This window comes from Rattus norvegicus, chromosome 16, assembly GCF_021556685.1.
Source record: "Rattus norvegicus strain SHRSP/BbbUtx chromosome 16, alternate assembly SHRSP_T2T, whole genome shotgun sequence".
Classification (NCBI taxonomy): Eukaryota; Metazoa; Chordata; class Mammalia; order Rodentia; family Muridae; genus Rattus; species Rattus norvegicus.
In genome coordinates, this window is record NC_141549.1 from 16,453,053 (window position 1) to 16,461,715 (window position 8,663).

The 8,663-nt window shown below is 40.9% G+C and overlaps 1 non-coding gene across 1 annotated transcript; it reads left to right on the forward strand.

The window, feature by feature from the left end:
* The first annotated feature begins 2,365 nt into the window (after positions 1 to 2,365).
* LOC120097658 (U6 spliceosomal RNA) lies at positions 2,366 to 2,472 on the forward strand. The gene has a single exon (XR_015640582.1). It is a non-coding gene; the product is annotated as a U6 spliceosomal RNA (small nuclear RNA).
* Positions 2,473 to 8,663: the final 6,191 nt, after the last annotated feature.

Below are 8,663 nucleotides of genomic sequence, written 5' to 3' on the forward strand. Positions count from 1 at the left end.
GAAATGTATATAAGAAATACTCAAGTTAATTAAATAAATAAATAAATAAATAAATAAATAAATAAATAAAAATAAAATAAAAGGGGAACAAGAATACCCTTGGCAGGGAATAGAGAGGCAAAGATTAAAACAGACACAGAAGGAACACCCATTCAGAGCCTGCCCCACATGTGGCCCATGCATATACAGCCACCAAACTAGATAAGATGGATAAAGCAAAGAAGTGCAGGCTGACAGGAACTGGATATAGCTCTCTCCTGAGAGACACAGCCAAAATACAGCAAATACATAGGCGAACACCATCATTAAACCACTGAACTGAGAACGGGACCCCCGTTGAAGGAATCTTAGAAAGGACTGGGGTTGGGGATTTAGCTCAGTGGTAGAGCGCTTGCCTAGGAAGCGCAAGGCCCTGGGTTCGGTCCCCAGCTCCGAAAAAAAGAACCAAAAAAAAAAAAAAAAGAAAAAAAAGAAAGGACTGAAAGAGCTTGAAGGGGCTTGAGACCCCATATGAACAACAATGCCAACCAACCAGAGCGTCCAGGGACTAAACCACCACCCAAAGACTATACATGGACTGACCCTGGGCTCCAACAGCAATGAATAGACTAGTAAGAGCACCAGTGGAAGGGGAAGCCCTTGGTCCTGCCAAGACTGAACCTCCAGTGAACGTGATTGTTGGGGGGAGGGCTATAATGGGGGGAGGATGGGGAGGGGAACACCCATAGAGAAGGGAAGGGGGAAGGGTTAGGGAGATGTTGGCCTGGAAACCCGGGAAGGGGAATAACAATCGAAATGCAAATAAGAAATACCTAATTTAATAAAGATGAAAAAAAAAAAGAAATGTTCAACATCTTTAGTCATAAGGGAAATGCAAATCAAAACAACCCTGAGATTTCACCTCACACCAGTGAGAATGGCTAAGATCAAAAACTCAGGTGACAGCAAATACTGGCGAGGATGTGGAGAAAGAGGAACACTCCTCCATTGTTGGTGGAATTGCAGACTGGTACAACCGTTCTGGAAATCAGTCTGGAGGTTCCTCAGAAAATTGGATATTGAACTACCTGAGGACCCAGCTATACCTCTCTTGGGCATATACCCAAAAGATGCCCCAACATATAAAAAAGACACATGCTCCATTATGTTCATCGCAGCCTTATTTATAATAGCCAGAAGCTGGAAAGAACCCAGATGCCCTTCAACAGAGGAATGGATACAGAAAATGTGGTACATCTACACAATGGAATATTACTCAGCTATCAAAAACAATGACTTTATGAATTCATAGGCAAATGGAGGGAACTGAAAAATATCATGCTGTGTGAGGTAACCCAATCACAGAAAAACACAGATGGTATGCACTCATTTATAAGTGGCTATTAGCCCAAATGCTTGAATTACCCTAGATGCCTAGAACACATGAAACTCAAGACAGATGACCAAAAATGCGAATGCTTCACTCCTTCTTTAAAAGGGGAATAAGAATACCCTTGGCAAGGAATAGAGAGGCAAAGATTAAAACAGACACAGAAGGAACACCCATTCAGAGCCTGCCCCACATGTGGCCCATGCATATACAGTCATCCAATTAGACAAGATGGATGAAGCAAAGAAGTGCAGGCCGACAGGAGCCGGATGTAGATCTCTCCTGAGAGACACAGCCAGAATACAGCAAACACAGAGGCGAATGCCTACAGCAAACCACTGAACTGAGAATAGGACCCCCGTTGAAGGAATCAGAGAAAGAACTGGAAGAGCTTGAAGGGGCTCGAGACCCCATATGTACAACAATGCCAAGCAACCAGAGCTTCCAGGGACTAAGCCACTACCTAAAGACTATACATGGACTGACCCTGGACTCTGACCTCATAGGTAGCAATGAATAGCCTAGTAAGAGCACCAGTGGAAGGGGAAGCCCTAGGTCCTCCTAAGACTGAACCCCCAGTGAACTAGATTGTTAGGGGGAGGGTGGCAAGGGGGGGAGGATGGGGAGGGGGACGGCCATAAAGAAGGGAGGAGGGGGATGTTTGCCCGGAAACCAGGAAAGGGAATAACACTCGAAATGTATATAAGAAATACTCAAGTTAATAAACAAAAGGGGGGGACAAGAATACCCTTGGCAGGGAATAGGGAGGCAAAGATTAAAACAGAGGCAGAAGGAACCCCATATGTAGATATAATTGTTAATAGTGTCTCATCCAGTTAGTCCTTGTAGAAGAGAAAGGAGAAAAAAGACAGAGATAAGAGGGTCATGTGGGAGCTGAAGAGAGGGCAAATGTCTGGGGTGAAGATAAAAGCATTTACTAATCAAGTGTGAGGATCTGAATCCAAATCCTAGTAACTATGTAAAGAAATGGACATAGTCTTCACTTTGGCAGCACATATACTAAAATTAGAATGATATGGTGAATATTAGGATGACCACTGTGCAAGGATGGCATACCAGTTAATGAAGCATTCCATATTTTTAAAATAACAGTAATTAACAGTCACTGGTTATTAATATCTCCCAACATCTATGAATACAATTCCCCAATAAAAAGACGTGCTAACAAAGTCGTTGTGTAAACAGGATCCATCGTTCTGCTGCACATAAACACTTCAACAACAATGATAGACATTACCTCAGAGTACAGGGACGGAAATATTATTTCCAAGCCATTGGATCCAAGAAACAAGCTGGATTAGCCATTCTAATATCTAATAAAATAAACTTTCACCTAAAATTAATCAAAAGAGGTGCAGGAAACTTCATATTCATTAAAGAAAACCAATCAAGATAGCATCTCCATTCTAAATATTTATGCTACAAATATAAGGGCATCCACATTTGTAAAAGAAAAATTAATAAAGTTTAAATCACACATCGAACTCCATACATTAATAATGAGAGACTTCAACATTCCACTCAGACCACTTGACAGGTCTTTGAGACAGAAACAAAACAGAAATGAAACTAAAAGAGGTTATGAATCAAATGAACCAAACAGATACTTACAGAACATTTCATCCAAAAAAAAGAATATAGCTTCTTCTCAGCACTTCATAGAACCTTCTCCAAAACTGACAATAAAGCAAATCTCAACAGATACAGGAAAATTGAAAGAACACTTTGCATCCTGTCTGGCCGTCATGGATTAAAGCTGGACATCAACAACAATAGAAACAACAGAAAGTCTACATACTTGTGGAAACTGAACAACTCTCTATTCAGTAATCACTGGGTCAGGAAAGAAATAAAGAAGAAATTAAAGACTTTCTAGAATTTAATGAATATGAAGGCATGATATATGCAAACTTATGAGACACAATGAAAGCAATGCTAAGAGGAAAGGTCATAGCACTAAGTGCCTTCATAAAGAAATTGGAGAGTCTACATACTAACCATTTAAAAGTATACCTGAAAACTCTAGAGAAAAAGCAAACACACCCAAGAGGAGTAAATAGCAGGAAAAATCAAAATCAGAGTTGAAATTAATCAACTAGAAATAAAGGAAACAATATAAACAATCAATAAAACCAAGAGCTTGTTCTGTAAGAATATCAAGATAAACCAGCCCATATCCATACTGACTAAAAGGCCAAGAGACAGTACCCAAATTAGCAAATGCAGAAATGAAAAGGGAAACATAACAATAGATACTGAGAAAATCCAATGAATGATTAGGTCTTACTTCCAAAGCCTATACTCCACAAAATTGGAAAATATAAGTGAGTTTCTTAATGGATACCACTTACCAAAGTTAAACAAGACTAATAAACTATTTAAACAACCTTATAACCACTAAGGAAATAGAAGTAGTCATTAAAAGTATCCCATCCCCCACCCCCCGATAAATGCCTAGAGCCAAATTGTTTTAGTATTGATTTCTATCAGACTTTCAAAGAAGAGATAATACCAATACTCCTCACACTATTCCATAAAATAGGAACAGAAGGAATATTGCCAAACTCTTTCGATGTGGAGGAGTACAAACTTGTATAACCATGCTGGAAATCAATTTGGCATTTTCTCAGAAAATTGGGAATAGTTCTATCTCAAGACCCAGCTATACTACTCCTCAGCACATACCCAAAATATGTACCAACATCCCACAAGGACACTTGCTCAACTATGCTCATTGAATGTTTATACGTAATAGCTAGAAACTGGAAACAACCTATATGTCCCTCAACTGAAGAATGGATAAAGAAAATATGGTTTGTTACATAATGGAATACTACTCAGCTACTAAAAGTAAGGACATCATGAATTTTGTAGGCAAATGGATGGACCTAGAAAATGTCCTGAGTGAAGTAATCCATAACCATAAGGACACATATGGTATATACTCACTTATGAGTAGATACTAACTGAAAAGTCTGTATGCTACCATCTACTGACCCAAAGAAAGCAAATAACAAGGAGGAACCAAGAGAGGATGCTAGAATATTTCTCAGGAGATAAAATAAAATAGATATCAGAGGTGGATAGAGGGAGAGAATTATGTGGGAGAGAAGATAAAGAGGGTAACTGTTGGGGGATTAGGTACAGGGAGATCAGGGGAGAGGGAACAGAAATCAGCGGTGGGCAATGGACAGGGTATACATCTCCATCCAAACTAACCTGGGACAGACAAGCCCCAGGGAGTCTATGTGGGTGACTAGCTAAGACTTATAACAGTGTGGGATATCAAGCGCAAAGTTGCCACTTCCTGTAGCCAGTGGAAGAATAAGGACAGCAACCCACCCATAAAAAAACATCAACCCAAAACATGTCCTACATACAAGATGTGAAGGGCTAAAGATGGAGCAGAGAAAGGAATGGCCAACTCATGACCAGCCCAAATTAAGACCCATCTCATGGGCAAGAACTAATCCCTAACATTATTAATAACACTGTTATCCTTGCAGACAAGATACTAGCGTAACTGTCCTCTGAGAAGCTCCACCCAGAAGCCAATAGAAACAGATTCAGAGACCCACAGTCAAACATTGGGTGGAGTTCAACCTTGTGGAAAAGTTGGGGTAAGGATTGAAGGACCCTTCCCTTCCCCCTCTCCCTCCTCTTCTCTCTCTCTCTCTCTCTCTCTCTCTCTCTCTCTCTCTCTCTCTCTCTCTCTCTCTCTCGGAGCAGCCATCATTTTAAGAATATTAGGAGTCACAGGAGCTGAAAGATGCAGGAAATAATTCTCCCCTTGGGACGTAAAGGGGAGAACCACCTGCAGACATCTCAGTTTGGCACTTCTGGTTTCTAAGACTATGATAGAAGATGCTATTTTAAGATGCTAAATTTGTGATAACTCATTATACAGCCCCTGGGAGAGCAACAGACACCCATCGTCTATCTAAGAGTAATAGACAAGCTGCAGCCCTTTATGTCCTTTTTCGAAAGAAAACTGAAATGTTTACAGATTAAAAGGCCATGTCCAGACCCGGTGAGAGAGAGACCCAACCGCCTGGTCAGGTGGGCACTCCTGAGGCTGCAGAGCGGAAGAGACCACCAACACTGCTCACCCCTGCCCACATCCCTGGCCCAAGAGGAAACTGTATAAGGCCTCTGGGCTCCCGTGGGGGAGGGCCCAGGAGCGGCAGGACACCTGCCTGAGACACCGCCAGAACCTGAAAGAAACACACCGGATAAACAGTTCTCTGTACCCAAATCCCATGGGAGGGAGAGCTAAACCTTCAGAGAGGCAGACAAGCCTGGGAAACCAGAAGAGACTGCTCCCTGCACACACATCTCGGACGCCAGAGGAAAAAGCCAAAGACCATCTGGAACCCTGGTGCACTGAAGCTCCCGGAAGGGGCGGCACAGGTCTTCCTGGTTGCTGCCGCTGCAGAGAGCCCGTGGGCAGCACCCCACGAGCGAACTTGAGCCTAGGGACCACAGGTAAGACCAAATTTTCTGCTGCAAGAAAGCTGCCTGGTGAACTCAAGACACAGGCCCACAGGAACAGTTGAAGACCTGTAGAGAGGAAAAACTACACGCCCGAAAGCAGAACACTCTGTCCCCATAACTGACTGAAAGAGAGGAAAACAGGTCTACAGCACTCCTGACACACAGGCTTATAGGACAGTCTAGCCACTGTCAGAAATAGCAGAACAAAGTAACACTAGAGATAATCTGATGGCGAGAGGCAAGCACAGGAACCCAAGCAACAGAAACCAAGACTACATGGCATCATCGGAGCCCAATTCTCCCACCAAAACAAACATGGAATATCCAAACACACCAGAAAAGCAAGATCTAGTTTCAAAATCATATTTGATCATGATGCTGGAGGACTTCAAGAAAGACATGAACACACTTAGGGAAACACAGGAAAACATTAATAAACAAGAGGAAGCCTACAGAGAGGAATCGCAAAAATCCCTGAAAGAATTCCAGGAAAACACAATCAAACAGTTGAAGGAATTAAAAATGGAAATAGAAGCAATCAAGAAAGAACACATGGAAACAACCCTGGATATAGAAAACCAAAAGAAGAGACAAGGAGCTGTAGATACAAGCTTCACCAACAGAATACAAGAGATGGAAGAGAGAATCTCAGGAGCAGAAGATTCCATAGAAATCATTAACTCAACTGTCAAAGATAATGTAAAGCGGAAAAAGCTACTGGTCCAAAACATACAGGAAATCCAGGACTCAATGAGAAGATCAAACCTAAGGACAATAGGTATAGGAGAGAGTGAAGACTCCCAGCTCAAAGGACCAGTAAATATCTTCAACAAAATCATAGAAGAAAACTTCCCTAACCTAAAAAAAGAGATACCCATAGACATACAAGAAGCCTACAGAACTCCAAATAGATTGGACCAGAAAAGAAACACCTCCCGTCACATAATGGTCAAAACACCAAACGCACAAAATAAAGAAAGAATATTAAAAGCAGTAAGGGAAAAAGGTCAAGTAACATATAAAGGGAGACCTATCAGAATCACACCAGACTTCTCGCCAGAAACTATGAAGGCCAGAAGATCCTGGACTGATGTCATACAGACCCTAAGAGAACACAAATGCCAGCCCAGGTTACTGTATCCAGCAAAACTCTCAATTAACATTGATGGAGAAACCAAGATATTCCATGACAAAACCAAATTTACACAATATCTTTCTACAAATCCAGCACTACAAAGGATAATAAATGGTAAAGCCCAACATAAGGAGGCAAGCTATACCCTAGAAGAAGCAAGAAACTAATCGTCTTGGCAACAAAACAAAGAGAATGAAAGCACACAAACATAACCTCACATCCAAATATGAATATAACAGGAAGCAATAATCACAATTCCTTAATATCTCTCAATATCAATGGCCTCAACTCCCCAATAAAAAGACATAGATTAACAAACTGGATACGCAACGAGGACCCTGCATTCTGCTGCCTACAGGAAACACACCTCAGAGACAAAGACAGACACTACCTCAGAGTGAAAGGCTGGAAAACAACTTTCCAAGCAAATGGTCAGAAGAAGCAAGCTGGAGTAGCCATTCTAATATCAAATAAAATCAATTTCCAACTAAAAGTCATCAAAAAAGATAAGGAAGGACACTTCATATTCATCAAAGGAAAAATCCACCAAGATGAACTCTCAATCCTGAATATCTATGCCCCAAATACAAGGGCACCTACATACGTAAAAGAAACCTTACTAAAGCTCAAAACACACATTGCACCTCACACAATAATAGTGGGAGATTTCAACACCCCACTCTCATCAATGGACAGATCATGGAAACAGAAATTAAACAGTGATGTCGACAGACTAAGAGAAGTCATGAGCCAAATGGACTTAACGGATATTTATAGAACATTCTATCCTAAAGCAAAAGGATATACCTTCTTCTCAGCTCCTCATGGTACTTTCTCCAAAATTGACCATATAATTGGTCAAAAAACGGGCCTCAACAGGTACAGAAAGATAGAAATAATCCCATGCGTGCTATCGGACCACCACGGCCTAAGACTGGTCTTCAATAACAGTAAGGGAAGAATGCCCACATATACGTGGAAATTGAACAATGCTCTACTCAATGATAACCTGGTCAAGGAAGAAATAAAGAAAGAAATTAAAAACTTTTTAGAATTTAATGAAAATGAAGATACAACATACTCAAACTTATGGGACACAATGAAAGCTGTGCTAAGAGGAAAACTCATAGCGCTGAGTGCCTGCAGAAAGAAACAGGAAAGAGCATATGTCAGCAGCTTGACAGCACACCTAAAAGCTCTAGAACAAAAAGAAGCAAATACAACCAGGAGGAGTAGAAGGCAGGAAATAATCAAACTCAGAGCTGAAATCAACCAAGAAGAAACAAAAAGGACCATAGAAAGAATCAACAGAACCAAAAGTTGGTTCTTTGAGAAAATCAACAAGATAGATAAACCCTTAGCCAGACTAACGAGAGGACACAGAGAGTACATCCAAATTAACAAAATCAGAAATGAAAAGGGAGACATAACTACAGATTCAGAGGAAATTCAAAAAATCATCAGATCTTACTATAAAAACCTATATTCAACAAAATTTGAAAATCTGCAGGAAATGGACAATTTCCTAGAGAGATACCAGGTATCGAAGTTAAATCAGGAACAGATAAACCAGTTAAACAACCCCATAACTCCTAAGGAAATAGAAGCAGTCATTAAAGGTCTCCCAACCAAAAAGAGCCCAGG